We start from the raw sequence: 21,345 nt of genomic DNA, 5'->3' as shown, positions 1-21,345 counted from the left end.
CTGTTGTTTCTTGCTCGGACTTACCAGATTTCTTTTTGTTAATTACTTTCATATAAAGAAACTGTTGAAGAGAAGTTATTTTGTTTCTGTTCATAGTTTTATTTATTTTAAACAGGACATTTTTATTGCTGTGTTAATTGCTTTGTTAATTTGTTAAAAGTGTCCAAACGCAGAGAAAAACTATATATATTAAGTCATGACTCATGACTAAGAGTAAGTGGCAAAAAAGTAAAAAAAAAAAAAAAAAACTTTTATTTTGGCGTGACTTGTGACGTCATAAGCCTGCGCCGCTCTCACGCTGTGATTCAACTGGAGAAAGGTTTGTTTTGAAGCGTTTAGCCTTATATAAAGCGATTGATTAAAGTTTCAGTGTTTTCATTCAGTGCTAAATTATGTACATGTTGACAATATTATTTTAACCCTTATACAACGTAGTACTATTTACTAAAACTTACAGTAATGAGGTCCATTTTTTTAATAAAGATAGGATAAACTTTTTGTTCCAGAGAGGAAATTTGTCTTGTGCAAAAAAAAAAGCTATAAACAGACAATATAAGATAAATAAAACAAACAAAACAATTAAGAAGATACTTGAATAAAGTAAAAGTGTGTATTTAGTGTTTTAATGAAAGTTTAATTGATTGAATAGCACAATGTCATTCCATTATAAATATACATCACTATATATAAGAAATGGAGTACTAGTTTTCATCAGCTGATCAGTGGCTATTGTTTCTTCTTGATCAGACTTTTCTGATTTCTGTTTGTTAATGATAGAGGTAAAGTTGGTTTTATATTCGCACATTCGTTCATTTAGAATTCTCTATATTGTTTACCATGTTACTTTGAATATTTGATCGGAATTAGTATGCAAGTGTGACTTGAAAACAACATTAACACTGTTTATTTAACTGTGAACAATGTTGTACTTTGGTAGTCATTTGTTGCTAATATGATTTCGCTATTTAGAGTTTGCAAATAATACTTTCATGAAATTATATTATTAAGGGGAAAGTCAGAATGTGCGAATATAAAACCAACTTTACCTCTATTTGTTAATGACTCTCATATAAAGAAACTGTTTAAGCAAGTGTTGAAGAGAAGTTATTTTGTTTCTGTTCATTGTTTTATTTATTTTAAACAGGAAATTTTTATTGTTTTGTTCATTTTAAACAGGATAAAGTGTCCAAACACAGAGAAAAACTCCTGCTGAAGCGACTGATCTCCACACTGTTATAAAGATGGCGTTTATTAAAGAGGAGAGTGAAGATGTGAAGATTGAAGAAACATTCACAGTCAAACAGGAAGATCTGCAAGAACAAACAGGTTAATTTTTATTCTCAAAGACCAACTCAGTCATTTGATCCTCATTCAGATATATTTTAATAATAAGAATACTAAATTAAATCCATCTTGCAGCCCTGAGTGTGCTTCCTAGTTCTCCTAAATGCACATAAGCACTCATTGAAAGACAGGAATGAGTTTCTTTCTTGTTGCTTGTTCTCGTGTCTTTTGTCATTATTTTATGTATTATTAGTCTCCCATTTTCTCTACCTTCTTAAGGTTGTTGCTTTTTTTGTTCTCCTACTGTTTGTAAGGTGTCCTTGAGCACTAAAAACGTCCTTGGGCACTAATGCCGTTTTAAAATTATTATTGAACAAATCCTTATATTTGCGTGTCACACTCACTATACAAATTTATCAGGACTTACTGAAAATGGAAAGGATTGGAAGGACATTTGCTGTGCTCTATCATTGATAGGGAAAAGGAGACTCTTTGCTAGGTTTACTTTGTATCCAGAAGCATTTCCAAATTCTGAAATTATTGTAAGAGCTTTTGGAATACATGTTTCTGGATTTGACAGAAAAAGAAGATCATCCGCATATAGCAGGAGCTTTTGTTTATGTCCCTCTCTGAAAATTCCTTGCAAGCCATCTGAGTTCCTTAATACAGTTGCAAGAGGTTCAATGGCAATGTCAAAGAACAGAGGGTAGCCCTGTCTCGTTCTTCTAGAGAGTGGAAAGCCTTTAGAAATAATATTATTTGTTTGAATCGATGCTTGGGGCCTGGAATATAAAATTTTAACCAAGGAACAGAATCCAGGATCAAAACCAATTTTTTTAAGCGCTGTAAAAAAATAGATCTACTCTTATCTATCAAATGCCTTATGGGCATCTAAGGAAAGAGTGATTCCGAAACAAGAGCTTCAGCAAATACCTTGCACAACAGGGGTGTTAGCTTGGCAGTAAACTTCTTATAAAACTCGGACGGGAAGCCATTGGGGTCTGGTGCTTTTCCAGTTTTCAATTTTTTGATTGCATTTTCAATTACAGAAGGTGTTAAATTTCCTTCTAATGCCAACTAATCTAAATCACAAAGGCATGGTTATTCTAAATAATAAAAAAAGCTCTCACGTTCAATCTCGTTTACCTCAGAGCTGTAAACAGTTTTATTTAAGTTTTTTAATTGATCATTAATTCTCTGTTGATCAGTAATAATACTGCCATCATCCTTACTAACTGCTGCTATAAAACCAGCTGCTGAGGATTGTTTCAGTTGGTAACACAATAACCTGCCAGCTTATTTCCCTCAAAATGAATCTAGCTTGATCTTATGTGGAGATCCTCTGCATTTTCATCTGTCAGGGAGTCATATTCCGCTTGCAGAAGAAGTCTTTTCTTATAGAGCTCTTCGGAAGGTGATGTTGAGTGTAGCTGATCAATTGTATTAATTTTATTTATAATCTCTGTAAGCTGTTTTGACTTTCACTATTTAAATTTTAATTGCACTAGCTTAATCTAAAATTTGTCCTCGTATATATGTTTCTGAGTATCCCATAGGATGCTATAACTTATCTCTGGGGATTCCTTTGTCTTAAGGAAGAAATCAATTTGAGCATCAATAAATTTTACAAAATCATCGTCTGCCAAGAGTCTTGAGTTAAACCGCCATGTACGTTGGGGGATTACATTGCCTGAAAACATAGCTTTAGTGAGACTGGACAATAGTCCGAAATAACAATACTACCATACTCTGCTTCTGACATTAAGGGAAGTAACTGCTTGTCCAGGAGAAAATGGTCAGTCCTGGAATAGGTTTGATGCACAGGTGAATAGAGGAAAAATTGCTTGGAAGATTGATTTTTAAATCTCCAGGGGTCACTTACACCATATGTCTGAAGAAAGGAGTTGATACATTGTGCTGGCTAACTTAATGTATTACTCGAAGAGCTAGATCGGTCCAAAATTGGGTGCAAAACACAATTTAAATCGCCTCCTAAAATTAAATTGTGTCGAGACTAGGCAAAATTGAAAATAAATCTCTGAAAGATTTTTCATTGTCCCAATTAGAAGCATACACATTGGCCAGGACCACAGACATGTTAAAAAGTTAACCTTGGATTATTATGTATCTGCCATTTTTAACCAACACATTTGACTCCAAAACAAACTGTACATTCTTATGTATGAGATGAGCAACGCCCCTACTTTTGCTGTTAAAATTAGAATGATATATTTGTGTATAGCCTCCTCTATTATGTTTAGAATAGTTTTTTTTCAACAGATGTGTCTCCTGTGAATATACAATATCGGATTTTTACTTATTAAGATGTGCGAACACCTTGTTTTGTTTCACTGGGTGATTTAGCCCCCACACATTCCAACTGGTAAAGTTTGTCTTCACTCCACCCATTTTATGGAGGGCTGTCGAAAACATTTATCAGAAGCATCTAAAAGGAATCTGTGGGTTTTGTATGTAGGGAGATGTGTGGGGGAGAGAGGAAAAAAAAGAGAAAAAAGAAAAAAAATGGGGTGATCACACAAACACTTATAAACACGAAACAACACAACATTGAAACCTTGCATTTAAACTTGCTCACACTTCCAGCTACTCCCACTCTTAACTAGCTTACCATGTGGGATCTTACATATAAAACAAAACCATTTGAACAGCTCTTGATGTTTTAATACGAAGCTACACCATTATTGACAAAACATACTTGAGAGCTAGAAATAACAACGAACATGCTATAGTGGTAATTTAAAAGTTAACCGGAGATTGACATTAACATTTGTATTGTCTTTGACAGCCCAGTGTACTGTCGTGATTGCCTTCATTTCAATGGCTTTCTTCAAAATATCCTCTTGTTCAGAAAAGTAGTGGCATTTAATTACAAAGGCGCATGGCAGTTCCTTGTCGTCCACTGGTTTGCTGCGTATAGTGATTTGAGCGGGGAGACCTCTCCTCAAGATCTTCGCTTTGGTCTCAGCAGAGCCAGCTTCTTTTTTCAAGATACTAAACTCTTTTTCCAGCGTAGTAAGAGAGTCAGAGTATCCACCCAACACAGACTCCAGACCAGTCACTCGCTCTTTCGCTGCATCCACTCTGGTGTTAACCACTCTTCCACTTCCACTCTTGCTTTTTTAAAGATGAAGGCACGTGCACACGCTGCGGCTTCTCTCTTTCCTGACAAGACAGTGTTTTTGTGTTCTTTGTCATGTACGTCCTCGCTGCGTTTATCTGTGCTTAAGCGCACATATAGTCATAAATTTTTGCTCGACATCGGCAGAACCAAACTTTACAAGTTAAACTCCGCAGACACGGAGGAGCTGCAAAATCTCCGTTTGCTCCAGAGGCCTACTCATCCTCCGACCCCCACTTCAACACCTCGCCCACAATGGAGGCAAGAGAAAGCAGAAGAGGGGCAAGCGTTGGGGGATCTGAACTAGGCTAGCGACTAACCCACACAAACCTGCTATTCCCTTCATCATTCTAGCGAACGTACGCTTGCTAGACAACAAACTGGACTATAGCCGTCTACTTCGTTCATCTTAAAAGACTGTAAAAAACTGTTGTGCATTTGTGTTTACAGAAACTTGGCTCAGTGACTATGTTCTGGACATTGCGGTTCCAGTCGTGATACCATTGTAGTCTGCAAAAACTGCTTGCCACTGGTGAAGTTTATGGTTTTAAAGTGCCAGCCGTTTTATCTACAGAGGGAATAAACAGCCATACTGCTTTTTTCTGTTTACATCCCTCCCAGCTCCAATGCCAACAATATGACTGAGGCACTGAAAGACCTGTACCTGCACATCAGTGAGCAGCCTACAGCCCACCCAGATGCTTTTCTCATCCTGGCTGGGGACTTTAACCATGCAGACCTAAAAAGTGTGTTTCCAAAAATACACCAACACACAGACTTTCCAACACGGGCAATAACACACTGGTCTTTGTTTACACCACACAGAGAGGAGCTTCCAGCTTGTGATGCAGCATATTAAGTCTGTCCTGCCCCCTCCTTGGACCCCTTTCAGTTTACATATCGGTCCTACCACTCGACTGATGACGCCATCTCCACTGCACTTCACTCAGCGCTCACACATCTGGACAAAACAGACTCCTACATCCGAATGCTGTTCATAGACTTCAGTTCAAGATAAGACTACAAGACTACAAGATAAGTTGTAGTGGTGTTATTGAGTGTAGTATGAGTGTAGTGTATGAGTGTTATTGAGTGTAGTATGAGTGATCATTTTTTAGTATATTTATGTAGAAAAGTGCAAAAGGTGAAGCTTATGGGTCATAATACTGTTTTAGTGAGGTCAATGAAGAATTATAGTCCTAATTTATTTTGTGATATATTGGATAAAGTTGATTGGTCCGGGGTATGGGGATCCAAGGATGTGGAGGCAGCATGGGATTGTTTTAAGGATCTGTTCAGTAATGCTTTGAATAAAATAGCACCATATAAAAAAATAAGAGTTAAACAAAGATCAGACCCTTGGATTACAGATGAAATTTTACAACTGTTAAAGATAAGAGATGAGAGTTTTGCCAAGTTTAGGAAGGATAGTGATTGTAGCAGTTATGAGTTTTATAAATTAAAGAGAAATGAGGTTAGGAACAAAATAAGAGAAGCAAAAAGGGTTTTTTTTAAGGATAAGGTCAATGAAAATAAATTTGATCCAAAAAAAACTTTGGGGTGTACTGAGAAATTTAGGTTATTCAAATGCTAAAAGTAGGAAATCATCTAAAATTAACTTAAAGGTAGAAGACAAATTAATAGTTCATCCGAAGGATATTGCCGAATCTTTTAATCAGTATTTTATATTGTTAGCAAAAAAATTATGTGGTCAGCTTCCAGGGCAACCTGATATTTACAATGAAGATAGAGTGTTTTCTTTTTATAGACAACAGGACATTTTGCCGGATTCTTTTAGTCTGAGACCTGTTACAGAAAGTGAAGTTTTAAAAATTATTAGTGAGTTAAAATTAAATAAGGCTCCTGGAGTTGATAATATTCCTGCTAGATTTTTTAAAGACTCTGTTAAAGTGATTGCCCCCTTGGTGTCACATATTTTAAATTTATCTATTGAACAAGGGAAAATACCATGTGATTTTAAAAGTGCTAGAGTTATACCATTATATAAAAAAGGAAGTACGTTAGATATGATTAACTATAGACCTGTATCAATCTTAGGGGTTATGTCTAAAATTCTGGAAAAAATTGTACACGAACAGATAGTCAACTACATTACTAAAAAACATATTTTGTATGAGTTACAGTCAGGTTTTAGAGCATTGCATTCCACCGAGACATGTATATTACATATGACAGACAAAATACGGAGAGCTGTAGATGGTGGCAACTATTGTGGAATGGTGCTGCTGGACCTTCAGAAGGCTTTTGACACTGTGGACCATCAAATTTTACTATATAAATTAAAGGCAATTGGATTTGATAAAGTGTCTTTAAAGTGGGTTCAGTCATATCTGCATGATAGAAACCAGAGAGTCGATATAAAGGGTATATTATCTGCTCCCTTATCAATCAACTGTGGAGTACCTCAAGGAAGTATTTTAGGTCCATTATTTTTTCTTTTATATATTAATGATTTAAAAATAGCGTGTTCAGAGGAGCTCTATCTTTATGCTGATGATGCCGCAATTTTAGTATCTCATCATGACAAAAGGGCCCTGGAAGAAATTATGAGTTCACAGTTAAAAAGTGTTTACAACTGGTTTTTAGACAACAAACTTTCTTTACACATGGGTAAAACAGAGGCTATTTTATTTGCTTCAAGAGTGAAATTAAAAAAAGATGATAATTTGGTAGTTAAGATTAATGATTGGAAAATTCAGTCAAAAAATGTGATAAACTATTTGGGTTGCTTAATAGATAATAAATTATCAGGAGATGCTATGGCAAAAAAAGTTATTACGAAGATTTGTGGAAAAATTAGGTTTTTAGCAAGGCAATCTGATCTTTTGGATGTTCATTCTTTACAATTGTTGGCAGGAGCTTTAATTCAACCCCATTTTGATTATGCTACGTCATTTTGGTACAGTAGCTGCTCACAAAATTTGAAGGAGAAATTGCAAAAGGCACAAAATAAATTAGTACGAATAATTTTAAAAATGCATCCTAGAGCACATTTGCACAAAGAGTCTTTTAATAAATTAGGTATGTTAACTGTTAGTAATAGAGTGTGTTTTTTAAAACTGGGAATGGTACGTAAAATGTTTAATAATGTGGTTCCTAGCTATTTGATGAACTATTTTCAAATGGTGAGGCAACAGCATTCATACAGTACTAGGAGTTGGGATTTTAATATTTGTTTATTTAAATTTAGAAGTTTAGTGGGGAAAAATATGTTTTTATATACAAGTGCAATCATGTGGAACAAACTACCAAAAGCAATCAAGGAAATAAAAGATTTAAGGTTGTTCAAAAAAGCTATTAAAAGATGGTTGTTTGATGAGGATAATTAGTTTTGCATGGTGGATGAGGATTTTTTAAATTATGTTACTTGAGTGTGAATAGGTTGGCGGCTGGAGGGACATTGTGCTGGATGGGTTGGCTGTTTGTACCGCTGTGGCGACTGTTTGTTTTATTCTTCATTAGTATTATGAAGCCATACATTGTTTTAATTAAACAGAGGACCACAATGGAAATAAGCCCAGGGCTTTATTGTGTTTTTATCCTCGACAGTTTTTTTTAACAAAGTGTATGGAATACTTTTTGTACAGTTTGTCTAAAATCTGTCAAATAAAATTCAATTCAATTCAGCAATTAACACTATCATCCCCCAACAGCTCACTCAAAAACTGGTCCAGCTGTCAGAGTAACACCTCTCTGTGTAACTAGCTGCTGGATTTTCTCAGCGGAAGACCACAAGCAGTACTGGCCGACAGTAACACATCCAGCACCATCACTCTAAACACTGGGGCCTCTCAGGGATGCTGAGCCCTATCCTCTTCACTTTTCTGATTCATGACTGTGCACCATCTCACAACTCCAATCTTTTCATGATGTTTGCGGATGACACAACTGTGGTAGGTCTCATCAACAAAAACGATTAGAAAAACTACAGAAGCAAGGTGAGCCATCTGGCCGAGTGGTGCAGAGACAACAATCTCTTCTTAAATGTGGAAAAGACAAAGGAGATAGTTATTGACTTCAAGAAAGTGCACACTCTGCATGCTTCAATGACCATTAACAGTGCGTCTGTGGAGCATGTGAGCAGCACTAAGTTCCTGGGTGCACAAATCACTGAGGATCTCTCCTGGACAAAAAATCACAGCTACTTCCTCCACAAACTTAAAAGAGCAAAAGCACCAGCCTCAATCATGCAGACCTTCTACAGAGGCACAATTGAGAGCATCCTGACCAGCTGCATCACTGTGTGGTTTGGAGCCTGCAATGCATCCTGCAGGAAAACTCTTCAGCGCATAGTGAGAACAGCTGAGAAGATCATTGGTGTCCCTCTACCCTTCCTCCAGGACATTTACAGCACCCGTCTCACCCGAAAAGCCCTCTGCATAACAGCAGACCTCACTTACCCAATGCATAGCTTCTTCAGTCTGCTGCCATCAGGGTGGAGAATGCGAAGTCTCCAGGCCAGGACCAACAGACTGCAAGACAGCTTCATCCATCAGGCTGTCAGGAAGCTGAACCCTCTCCCAACTCTGCCACCACTCCCCTCTCCCTCCACATGCATTTTTGGACTCTGACACACATGAAAACAAACACACATGCACACATTCATCTGCACTGGTCACTTTATGTAACATTGGTCTACCAGTTAGACACATCATACTACGTTCACATATATTATGAAACTGTCACTTTATCATAATCATCATGTGCACAAGCCTTTTTGCAACATATACTGTTCTTTATCTGCACAACTCTGGTTTATAATTTTTTATTGTATGTATATTTTTAGACTACACATTAAATATATTTTTAGACCACATTTTATGTACAACTGTATATATTGTAAATTTAGATTAAACCATCGCAAGCAGGCTTGCACTGATTAAACTAATATCGCTGCTCATGAAAAGACTGGTATTGCTATTAACATGACGTATGCATATAATAAGGTACAGTATATGTCAAAATCAGTGCAGTATCATACAGCACCCGTGAGAACAGCACAGCAAGCGTTAACAGATTCAGTTGTGTCAAGCAGTGCGTGAAGGGCTGGTGAGTGGTCTGAGTATCTTTTGGTCCCTCATTTATGGTATTTTTTTGTGATAATGGGATTTCGTTGAGACATATTTTCCTCATGCATGCATATATTTTTTTGCTTGTTAGTTTGATTCGTGTTGATTTCAAATGCAATAAATTTGTTTGTATAAAACTTGTGGTAACGGTGCTTATAATTGGTGTGTGCGACAAAATTTTGGTTGATGCGCCTACATTTTTTAAATTAGGAGCACTGGTGCTACCAAGCAAAAAGGTTCATTTTGAGCCCTGGTCTACTTTACACATTTTAGAAAAACATTTTTTTGTAATTATGAATAAATACGAATAAAAACAGGTCATTTACAGCTTCCAAATCTGTCTTATCAATATGAACAAAATTACTTTTATGATCAATTATGTAAGAAACTCTGAAAACTGGACTGACAGATTCAATTAACTATAACTTCTATGTTAAGCGGCTTTGACACATTTTACATTGTAAAAGCACTAAATAAACATTAATTGTATTAAATCTGCTTAAATGTGTACACATTAATGGATAGAACAAAATATGACCTGATTAATTTTACATTTAATGTGCATCAAAATTACAGTGTGCATAGCCAATGTTTCCAGTGTCTTTTCACTTTTCAGCTTTTGATGAAGATTTTCATGCAGAGTTTTATAGACTTAATGAAAACGAATGTTTTTAAAAAAAATATTTTTCAGACCTAATTGAACAGAATGAGGGGAGTAAAGAGGAGGAACATCCTGTCAAAATTGAGGAAAAAACTAATTTACAGACTGATGGTATTTTGAAAAGGAGAGACAAGAATTGTTTCACCTGCACTCAGTGTGGAAAGAGTTTGGCAAACAAAAACAAACTTAAGATTCACATGAGGATCCACACTGGAGGGAAACCATTCACATGCACTCAGTGTGGGAAGAGTTTCAGCCTATCATCAAACCTTAATAAACAAATGAGGATCCACACTGGAGAGAAACCATTTATATGCCCTCAGTGTGGGAAGAGTTTTAACTTTTCATCAAATTTTCATCGACACATGAGGATCCACACTGGAGAGAAACCATTCACATGCACTCAGTGTGGTAAAAGTTTCAGCCTATCATCAAACCTTGATAAACACATGAGGATCCACACTGGAGAGAAACCATTTATATGCCCTCAGTGTGGGAAGAGTTTCAGCCAATCATCATACCTTAATCTACACATGATAATCCACACTGGACAGAAACCATTCACATGCACTCAGTGTGGGAAGAGTTTCAGCCTATCATCAAACCTTAATAAACACATGAAGATCCACACTGGAGAGAAACCATTCATATGCCCTCAGTGTGGGAAGAGTTTCAGCCAATCATCATACCTTAATCTACACATGATAATCCACACTGGAGAGAAACCATACACATGCACTCAGTGTGGTAAGTGTTTCAACCGCTCGTCAAACCTTAATAAACACATGAGGATCCACACTGGAGAGAAACCATTCATATGCACTCAGTGTGGGAAGAGTTTCAGCAAATCATCTTACCTTAATCTACACATGAGGATCCACACTATAGAGAAATCAAACAACAGAATTTCGCATGCTTAAACTCTAGTATGACCGCAGCTTCGGTGTGGGATGAGTTTCAGCAACTCCTCAGACCTTATTAAACACATGAGACTCACACTGGACAGAAACCATTCACATGTACTCAGTGTGGGAAGAGTTTCAACCGATCAGCAAACCTTAATGAACACATGAAGATCCACACTGGTGTGAAAGAGTATATGTGTTTGAGTGTGAGAAGACTTTTCTTACAGCTCCAAATTTGAAACTGCACCAGACGATTCACACTGTTACAAGAAGTTTTATTGGTTAACACATCTAAAAACAGAAGAGGATTCACACTGGAGAGAAACCGTACAGATCTGATCAGTGTCCACAGAGTTTCACTCAATCGCCGCAGCTTGAGAAACACATGGACAAGAAGTTGCACACATGATATGAATGGAGCACAACATTTTTCATATGCACAGGATTTTTCATGTCTGAATAATGTTTAAAAAGGCTGAGGGACGGTATACTCTTTTCCAACACTCCTACACTGGGGTTGTTGGTGGGGTTGTAAATGTGTCGCGTTTCTTCCACTCTCCACACTCTCCAGTGTATTCATGTAGCTAGTGTTGTTTTGCATGATGTTCTCTGTCTGACTCTCTGAATGAGAAACAAATCACTGGGAAGACACCGCACATCAAATAAGGTGAAGCTCCAGGATGGTTAGTTTGCAGAATAGCAGGGCCTCAAGTTTAGAAAGCCCATTCAATTGTCCTGTGTTGCATCTTTTATTAGTAAAGGATCTTTATTTTTAAGTTCTAGTTTACTACGGTAGGGATGGTATACAGTTTAACCCAAAGAATGACCAGTCTGTCAGATGAAGAAGAGCCGGAGTCAAAGATTCAAATAAATAAATGAAGTTTACTGAAGATAGTTTGCAGTTTCATCAGCAGAAGCCAGCTCAACATTTGCAATGAGTTCCTAGGCCGCTCTGACTTACAGTACAACAATGCAGTAATTATACTCTACACAAGTCCAGAAAGGGTGGGATCCAGGTAAACAGTTCTCATTGGTTACAGCAAAAATAGACAATTCTAAATGCTCGTGTCAATGAAGTATTGTATCTAGCTCCAGATATGGATGGCCTCAATGCGTGCGTTAAGAAAGATTTGTATCTAACTCCAGATATGGATAGCGACATGGTTCCTGGGGGTTAGGTCGACCCTAAGTTATTAAGAGCTGATCTCCGACCTGTGAAAAGCTAAATCAGGGTCACAAAAGACACAAGAGACCATCTGTGTTAAAATCTCAAGGATGTTTCTTGTACGGTGAGGCAGTGGGGCAGCAGGTAGTGCTGTCGTCTCACAGCAAGAAGGTCGCTGGTTAGAACCTCGGCTCAGTTGGTGTTTCTGTGTGGAGTTTGCATGTTCTCCCTGCCTTTGCGTGGGTTTCCTCCGGGTGTTCTGGTTTCCCCTACAGTCCAAAGACATGTGGTACAGGATTGGCTAAATAGACTGTAGTGTATAAGTGTGGGTGTGAATGTGACTGTGGATGTTTCCCACAGATGGGTTGCAGCTGGAAGGGCATCCGCTGCGTAAAAACTTGCTGGATAAGTTGGCGGTTAATTCCGCTGAGGCAAGGGACCAAGCCAACAAGAAAATGAATGAATGTTTCTTGTACGTTCAGCTGTGTTATGAAACTGGTTCCATCAACAGTCTGCTACAATATCCTTACTACACACAGTGTCTATCTCCATACAAAAGGAATTACTTTAATAAGAATTACAATCAAAACAGATGAATCAAACAGGTAAATTACTGTAGACAATATCAGGACAACTAGAACAGGTGTTTTTCTTCTCCTCTGCATCGATACTTTGTTCAGAGGGACAGAGAGAGAGTGATCTCCATGGCCTATGACCTGGTTTTTGTGTCTCCTGAAAACAAAATTAAAATAAGCAAACAGAGAAACAAGGACACTGAACATTCTTACATTAAGCAGTGTGAACGTATACATTAGATAAATCAAGTCAAAGTTCTATAATTAATAATTAAATTTAATAAAAATTAATTAAATAATTATATTTAGTAAAAAGTGATGAGAAACAGGATGTTGAGAAAAAGGATTAACGTTGATTTGTTGAGATGAATTTGAAGGTAGAACTCTAACTCCTTCAGTCCCCTGTTTTTGACCGAAGTGAATTAATCCGCTCCAGGTCAACCAGTGAGGTCACTAAAGAAAGTGGAAGTAATGACTCGTGCTCCCTACTTAGGTTACAGAGTTTCTTCGCCCTTTCTTGGACATGCTGGAACCTTAAAATTCCAGTCCCCAAGCTAAGGGCTCTTCCACCTTCTACTCATAATGGGCTTCATCCTTGTATTCATCAAGCTATTCGGTTTTGAAGACGATTCGTCAGTATCAGTTGACGTTTCTCATCATCAGTAGTATTGACGGTCCTGCAAGGAGAAAAGGAAATATACGAAAAACTAAACAGCGGACCAAAGACCAGAATATGAACACAAATGCACAAGCCCTAATAGTCATCCAGAATTAAACAACACATACTTTCATCGATACATCCTCTGATGCATTTACAACTTACTCCAAATCTAAATCCAAACATCCAGGGTAATTCTAAGACTCAAGAGTTCCTCTGATCAGACACAAAAGGTCATCCACTCAACCTAAGCCACACAGGATTCAAATTGAATAGTCCCACATGAAATTATCTATGTTGACCATTACCAGGCCACCATTACCAGGCCGAGCCAGAGAAGAATAAGTCAGGCAAATGCAGAAGACCAGGCAGAATTGAAAATTACTTAGTTTTTTTAATGTAAATGCTTTTTCTGTTTGTATATCTTGCAGTAATATTCTTTTGCATATAAAGTCTGTACTGCAGCAATTCTGTGTCTGTATTTTTTTTTTACATACAGTAAACTGTAAATTTTTTTTAAAGCTACTCTGGGATGGTCGTTCATTTTTTGTATTGAATTTCTGCAGCATAAGAAACAAAATGCATGAATTTACTGTACTAAACCCATAACACAAACATTTAGAGAGGCTTCAAATATAAGGGCAGAGCTGAATAGCTAAAATAGTGCTGTTTCTGTAATGTCAGCTGATGATAGTGTTTTTATTTTCGATGTGTTCTGATTGACTAAATGTTTCTGTTGCAAGAGAACGTTCGAGGTTACTAAAGTAACCCTTCGTTTCCCGAGGAGGGGAACGGAAGCACTATAAGTGGATTTGATGTTCTAAATTCACGTATGGGAGGATTCAGTTCAGAAGCTGCTCGTCTGAAAGAGTATTGAACGGGCCAATGAAAGCAATGAATTGGCAGCGCAAGCTTGCGCAGGTGTGCTGCATCGCCAATTAACTGAGCATATAAGCACACCTGGCGCCAGCAAACGCTATCCTTTTTAAGCTGAAGAGACTTTTAACAGCTAAGGGACAGTCATTCCTCGGGGAACGAAAGGTTACTTTAGTAACCTCGAACGTTCCCCTTCGGGGGGAACTTCAGCACTATAAGTGGATTTAATGTTCTAAATCCACGTATGGGAGCCCATTGAAAGCGCCATAATGCCATAATTGCACCTTACCAACACCCACCATGAGAGGGCAGTCAGGCAAGCGTGACGCACCCAAATCATGGGAGGCGCGGTCCTCCAACGTGCCCTTGGCCCTAACTTATCCCCACTTCAAAAGAAGCTTTACGGAATAGGTATATTTTTTTGGAAGTCGCTAGCGTCTTAATAATTTCTAGGAATATACGACAGTACGTTGGGAAGCGTGCCATCCCAGTAGGGAGGACGCTGCGGAGACCATCCGCACCCAATAGGGAGACAAATGGAGTTACATATGGACTAACCCTGAGAAGGGGGAGTGCACATAAGAAGGTGGTTAGCGGATAGGGAAGGCACAGGTCCACCCAGGGGGGGGAACTTAACCGTGGCGGAAAAGCATATGGGGATCACCAGCGGGGATCGGCCATAGCAGGCACCTGTACCCAAAAACGCGGGCTGACCAGCGGGCAGACCTAACGTAGTGGGCCAGCGAGTGACTCCTCCACTGAGTCAGTGCTGGGGGCCTCGGAGGAATCTGCAGGGCTCACCGAATGGAGAACTTTACTGACAGACAGGAGGGTGCACATCTCTCCGTGTTAGGGAAAAAAGGCACCGCAAGCGTGCTACAACACCCACCGAGTTGTTTCCTCAATCACCAAAGGTCCCTAAAACCCTTGAGGTAACCACGCGAAAATGCCTCCAGGTCCCCGAGCCTCTTAATGGAGGCCAACGCGACCAGCAGAGTCTTCAGGTACAGAAATCTTAAGGATACTGAGTCGAGCTGCTCGAAGGGATCAAATCGCAAGCTCGTGAGAACGAGGGCGAGATCCCAAGAGGGCAGGAGAGGGGGGGCGAGTTGGATTAATTCGCCTGGCGCCTCTAAGAAACCGGATGATGAGGTTATGCTTTTCCACGGTGCCGCCAGCCACTGCATCATGGTGAGCGGAGATGGCGGTTACGTAAACCTTGAGAGTGGAGGGCGACAGCCTGCTATCCAGCTTCTCTTGAAGGAAAGAGAGCACAACACTGATCTGGCAAGATCGGGGGTCTTCTCTGCGAGAGACACACCATTCAGTGAATAGACTCCACTTCAGGGCGTAGGCGCGCCTCGTGGAGGGGGCTCTAGCCTGAGTGATGGTAACGACCACCGCGGGCGGCAGGTTACCTAAGTCTTCCTCGCGTCTATGGACCACACATAGAGGTTCCAGAGATCGGGGCGAGGGTGCTAGACGGTGCCTTGTCCTTGAGAAAGTAGGTCCTCTCTCAAAAGGATCTGCCATGGGAGGGTCGTCGCGAGGAGGGAGAGCTCCTCTTCCGGTCCGGTTGGGCCAGAGGGGCGCAACTAACAGAACCTGTTCCTCGTCCTCTCTGACCTTGCACAGTTACTGCACGATCAGGCTCACTGGGGGAAACGTATACAGAGGCCAGTTGTGGGCCAGTGTATCCGTGCCGAGAGAGCCCTCGGTCAGGGAATAAAACAACTGGCAATGAGCGTTCTCGGGGGAAGCAAACAGATCGATCTGGGCCTCCCCGAATCGTGCCCATATCAGCTGGACAGACTCGGGGTGGAGTCTCCATTCTCCAGAGTGAATCTGCTGCTGTGAGAGCATATCGGCTGCACGGTTGAGCATACCTGGGATGTGAATGGCGCGCAGCGACTTCAGCCGCGGGTGACTCCAGAGGAGCAGACGGCGGGCGAGCAGAGACATGCGGCGAGAGCGCATACCCCCCATGCGGTTGATATACGCTGCCGCCGCCATACTGTCCGTCCTGACCAGCACGTGTTGCTGCTCCAGCACCAGAGAAAAACGGCGGAGAGCAAGGAACACTGCCAACAGCTCTAGGCGATTGATATGCCAATGCAGCTGGGCACCTACCCACAGGCCCGCAGCTGCATGCCCGCGACACACGGCTCCCCAGCCTGTGCTGGAAGCATCTGTTGAGACAACAACGTGACTGGACGCCTGTCCCAGAGGCACACCGGCCTGCAGGAATGAGGGGTCGTTCCAGGGGCTGAGGGTGTGGCGACACAGCGCAGTAACAGAGACTCATCATTAACCATTGAAAACAGAGCCGGATAACTCATCCATTTAAAGCTCATGTCATGGTCTGCATCATCTTTTCATCACTCAGCATTATTGACTTCTCTAATGTTTGATATTTTGCTTATACAATCAGTAATGATAATATAGCTGCAAGCAGCAATTAAGGGGCCAAGCACTTTTGACCAAAAGGTGGCGCTTTCTGGGAGTCCAAAGACATGCGTTATAAGTGAATAAGGTAAGCTAAATTGTCTGTTGTGTATATGTGTGGATGAGAGTGTATGGATGTTTCCCAGTACTGGGTTGCAGTTGGAGGAAAATGTGAACAAGTTAGTTTGCCTCAGCAACTGGCTGAAAGATGAGAAAGCTCAGTAGATTTGAAAAGTTATGTGCAAACAAAAAGACCAGTTTCAGTGCAACATGTTATAGTAGTTAGGCTTGCTTGGGCAACTGGATTAAAGAATGGAGATAAAGGTAAAAGATTGTTCTTTTGGTTTGATTCAAAAGTTTATTGAAAATATTTTTTCCACACAAACACAACAGTTATTTTTTCCAACAGATGACTCAAACTGTGCGTGATAAAAATGTGGTAGGCCACTGTTATGATTTTACTACATTTATTGCTTACTGTTCAATTGAATACTGTAAATTGTACATCCTGGTTAAGAGGAATGCCAGAGGAAGCGGTGGGACATAGCAAAAACTAATATTACGGTGTGTAGAATGTTTCAGCTTGATTTAAATCACAATTGTTTGGCTGTTTTGATAAACAGACATAATATGAAAATTATGTATCTGTGTCCTATTTTTTATCTTTTGGTATGCATTTCAGAAAAAAAATGGTTACGATTCAGGTGTAGTTGCAAATAGTGAATAATCCTGATCAATCCACTGAAAATTCTGATTAAAAATTTTAATCATTTGACAGCCCTATGCAAGACGATTTTTTGGTATAATTTAAGTTTTTGATAGTAACTACATCAAATAAATGATGTATTTTGTGTCAATGTGTACATGTTATTATATGTATTGGTTCTTGAAGTAGGCTATTTTTACCTTTTGTGCTGTGAAGTGCAAAAAGAAAATAATAGTAGCTATGGCCTTGGCCTATTTTAGGTGGGCTTTAGTCCTCTATATTTCTACTTATCTGATTGCTCCTCGGGGCTCCTTGCCTCATATATAAAGCTTCCTCCAGCAAAAATGCAACTCTTTAAATGTCATGAACATTTAGCTATTTTTATGTCAAAATGAACTGTCAATATAAAACACATTACAGTGCATGTGGCATTGACTATATGATTTGCACAGAAAGGATTAAACATATTAAAAGAACACTGACAGAGATAAAAACACCATGTGTTGTTTTTTCAAAGAAAAAGTTCTTATATTATGCTTTAGATTGTAAAATATGTGAATTACCCTGTAGGTTTAAAAACAAATTAATGCCATTCAACTATAAAAGGGGTTGTTTATTTTATATATATATATATATATGAATATATAAATTTCCTAAGGGAAACTGGATTGGAAAAAAGAATATAGAGTAAACGAAAAATAGTACAAAAGGGAGTAGTAACACAACAAACAGGATGCCAGCTGCCGTTAAAACCTAAAGAAGAAGATGCGCAGACGCGGACGTCGACGCGTATATGTGGTGAGCCAATAGGAGGGCGCGATGGTGGCTTTGAACGATCCTGGTAAAGCTATAAGTGTTTGAAGTTGCGGTTGGCATTGGGAGTTTCGATCGTCGTTGGACTTGAGGAGAAGAAAGTACAACATCGGCAACATTAGGAGACCTTAGTGCGGTATGTTTTTATACTATAAGTCTTGTTTCGGTGGTGGCAAAATGTTGTGTAATGTATATTTGAAACAACAATGTTTGGGACCTTGTTGTGAATGTGTAATTAATGGATGTTGCCGTGTTCCTTGCTGTTCCTTCCTGTTTTACGAGATATGTGTAGCTAAGTGAAATTCTAAACCGCTGGTTTATCCAGCCGTTGTATAGGAGCAGCGTACAGTGTAAAATGGCGTGTAGTTGTATAGTACAGAATTATTTGCAATGGTGCATGTTGTAGTTTAGCTGAAGAAGTCATTGCAAATGGCGACCTATAAGAATACCGTGCTGGCAATGGAGGGATATGGGCAAGATATGATGTGTGTTCGTATGTCCCACAGAGTAATGGCTGAGTCAAAGAGAAAGTGTTTGGAAGTAGGGGGTTGCGTACATGACGTGTCTGAAGTGCTACAAGGAAAATCGAGCAATGTGCGTTATTTTACGGCCTTGCTGCAGGAGGCCAACCACAACAGCAGAGTCGTTGAGTTTGACGTGCAAAAGCATAACAGTTTTCAGTGTGCTGCAAGAGACCGGTGAGTAGCTTTTAAAGGATCATTCAGTAAAACAGAAAATTGTAGTTAAGTTTTTATTTATTTATTTATTCATTATTGTTTAATTACTCTTAAGTGGTTCTAAATCTTTATTATAATTTTTTCTGTTAAAGAGAAAATAATATTTAAAATGTTAGAACCATATAGCCATTTACTTTCGTAGTTGGAGAATAAAGTGAATGGTTACTATCTGGTAAATGTTTATTTTTTTTATTTTTTCATTTGCTTAAGTCAAATAGGTTTGTGCCAAGGGGATAAGTAACCGTTGACAATGTGTAGTTTTTCGTTTTTAAGGGCAATTGTTTTCAGGTTTGTTTTTTGTGGATTTATGTACAATTTTTTTTGTGTAATTTTTGCATTTAGTAAAAAAATTGCATGATTGTTTTAATTTTTATTGTTTTAGTGGTACATGCAAGTCTGTAAGAATAGAAAAGTCTGTGTGTAAACAACATTTGAAGTGCAGTAAAAAAGTGTTACAATATAGTTGTAATTGAAAAAGTGTTGTTCAATGGGTTTAAAAGAGATTAAATGTCATAATTTTAAAAGGAATATTTATAGTTTTGTAAAAAAAAAAAAAAAAAAAACTTGTGGCATAGAAAAGTTGAATATTTGTTACCATTAATCCATCTGTTATAATTATGTTTGGAGCTTCATCTGGATGGGGAAAAAGGAAAGGCAATGAACAATGTTTTTTTTTTTTTTTTTTTGTCTTTTTAAATGTTGCCAAGATTGTCACATGGTCATTTGTCGTTCTATATTAAAGTGCTAGGTCTTATCGAGGAAAGAGGGTACACAGTGCATTTTCAGTGATAACAATAACTGAAGATGTTGCGTTTTCTGCAGCTCACCAGTCAAGTTTTCTTTTGTGCACTGCAAATTTTAGATAGTAGATTTAACTACCTTGGAGTTAAAATTAACACTCCCTCAGAGTTTATATGGGAACCACTATAAGTGTTAAAAATAACACTTTTGAAAGTGTTAACATTGTCAACACCAAGAGAGTGTTAATTAACAAACTCTTATTGTATAAAATATCTGTTAAATTTCCGAAAAAATACCAGCAGCTGTGGTTGCCAGAATCTTTCTGTGAAAAACATGGAAGTTTTATATAACTGTATAAATTTACAAAAATTAATCATATTTCATGATCTAATACATTGTTTATTTTACGAAATCATAGCTTAGTGCACAAAAATGTAAAGTCTTTAGATTCAATAATGTGTTCATGTGTGATTGCTAGTAGCAAACAGGGGGGTATTCCAGAAAGCTGGGTTAATTTACCATCTGCTAAAACCTAAACTCTCGGTTGATTTACCCAAAACCTGCTTACCGCGAGTATGTTGGTTCCAAAACAGGTGACAAGAGTTAGTTAAATCAACCTCCTGCCCAGACAGCACACATACGTTGGGCCGACGTCGTGCCGATTTTCAAAATTCCATCGGTGCGATGTCGCTCAGGGAGCGTTTGCTAATTGGCAAAATGTCGCCGCGACGTCGGCAAATGATCGGAAACGCTGTCCGGCCGACGTTTGGACGACGCAACCGAAAATACCGGCCGCTCCGCGGAGGCGCTGTTCTCAGGCGTTTTGCTCATGGACCACTAGCTGCAGCAGCTGCTTATTTATAATAAACACGACACACCACTCTCAATAAGTTGAAGATTTATTAATATTTTCACAAACATACAAATAAATTAACATACTTTTATCACACATAACCATGTTTTACCACGTTTAAAAGAAAACCAACAAGTTGTACTATAACCATGGCTGAACTAATGTGCAACTAAGATTTTAAATACAAAGTCCATTGCAGCATTTACATTAAGACCATAGGAATATTTACAAGTACTTCAAAACATGTACACTAAGGTGACTATAGTTTACTATAGTAAAAACACAAATAACTTGTGTAAGCACATGTTATAATGCTTATAATTTCTTAAATAGTGTTAAAGAAAATGCATGTTTCCAAGACTATAATCTTAAAATACAAGATAATACCAGTCATGTGTTCAGTATCCAAAATACTTTCTTCAGGGAGTTACAATAATAAAACAGGACACAAACACAAAATAAATACCAAGCAAACAATATTTACAGTAGTAAATAAAATCATACAAATTAAAATAATTGTCTGATAAAATCTTATTAAAGTCTGTAGTCAATTTTTTTTTATAAATGGCATTCAACAATTTGCAATCTCCTCTGAACTAATTAAACATCAATAATATAAAATAACAATACTTTCTCAGAGATAATTATTTTTTTTAAGCAAACTCTAATGCACGACACAAAACAGATTTTGTCATTA

At 38.5% G+C, this 21,345-nt stretch overlaps 1 non-coding gene across 4 annotated transcripts; it reads left to right on the top strand.

The window, feature by feature from the left end:
- Nucleotides 1-268: 268 nt before the first annotated feature.
- Nucleotides 269-12,988, top strand: LOC100001152 (uncharacterized). Of its 4 annotated transcripts, XR_015942678.1 has the most exons (4): nucleotides 269-319; nucleotides 1,177-1,326; nucleotides 5,045-5,169; nucleotides 5,249-12,988. It is a non-coding gene; the product is annotated as an uncharacterized LOC100001152 (transcript). The 4 variants fall into 4 exon arrangements; XR_015942675.1 differs by lacking the exon at nucleotides 5,045-5,169 and having other exon boundaries at nucleotides 8,098-12,988; XR_015942677.1 differs by having other exon boundaries at nucleotides 5,045-12,988.
- The last annotated feature ends 8,357 nt before the right edge of the window (nucleotides 12,989-21,345 follow it).

The sequence above is a fragment of the Danio rerio genome, chromosome 4 (assembly GCF_052040795.2).
Source record: "Danio rerio strain M-AB ecotype USA chromosome 4, GRCz13ab, whole genome shotgun sequence".
In the NCBI taxonomy this organism is placed as follows: domain Eukaryota; kingdom Metazoa; phylum Chordata; class Actinopteri; order Cypriniformes; family Danionidae; genus Danio; species Danio rerio.
This window is presented reverse-complemented; position numbering and strand designations above follow the sequence as displayed.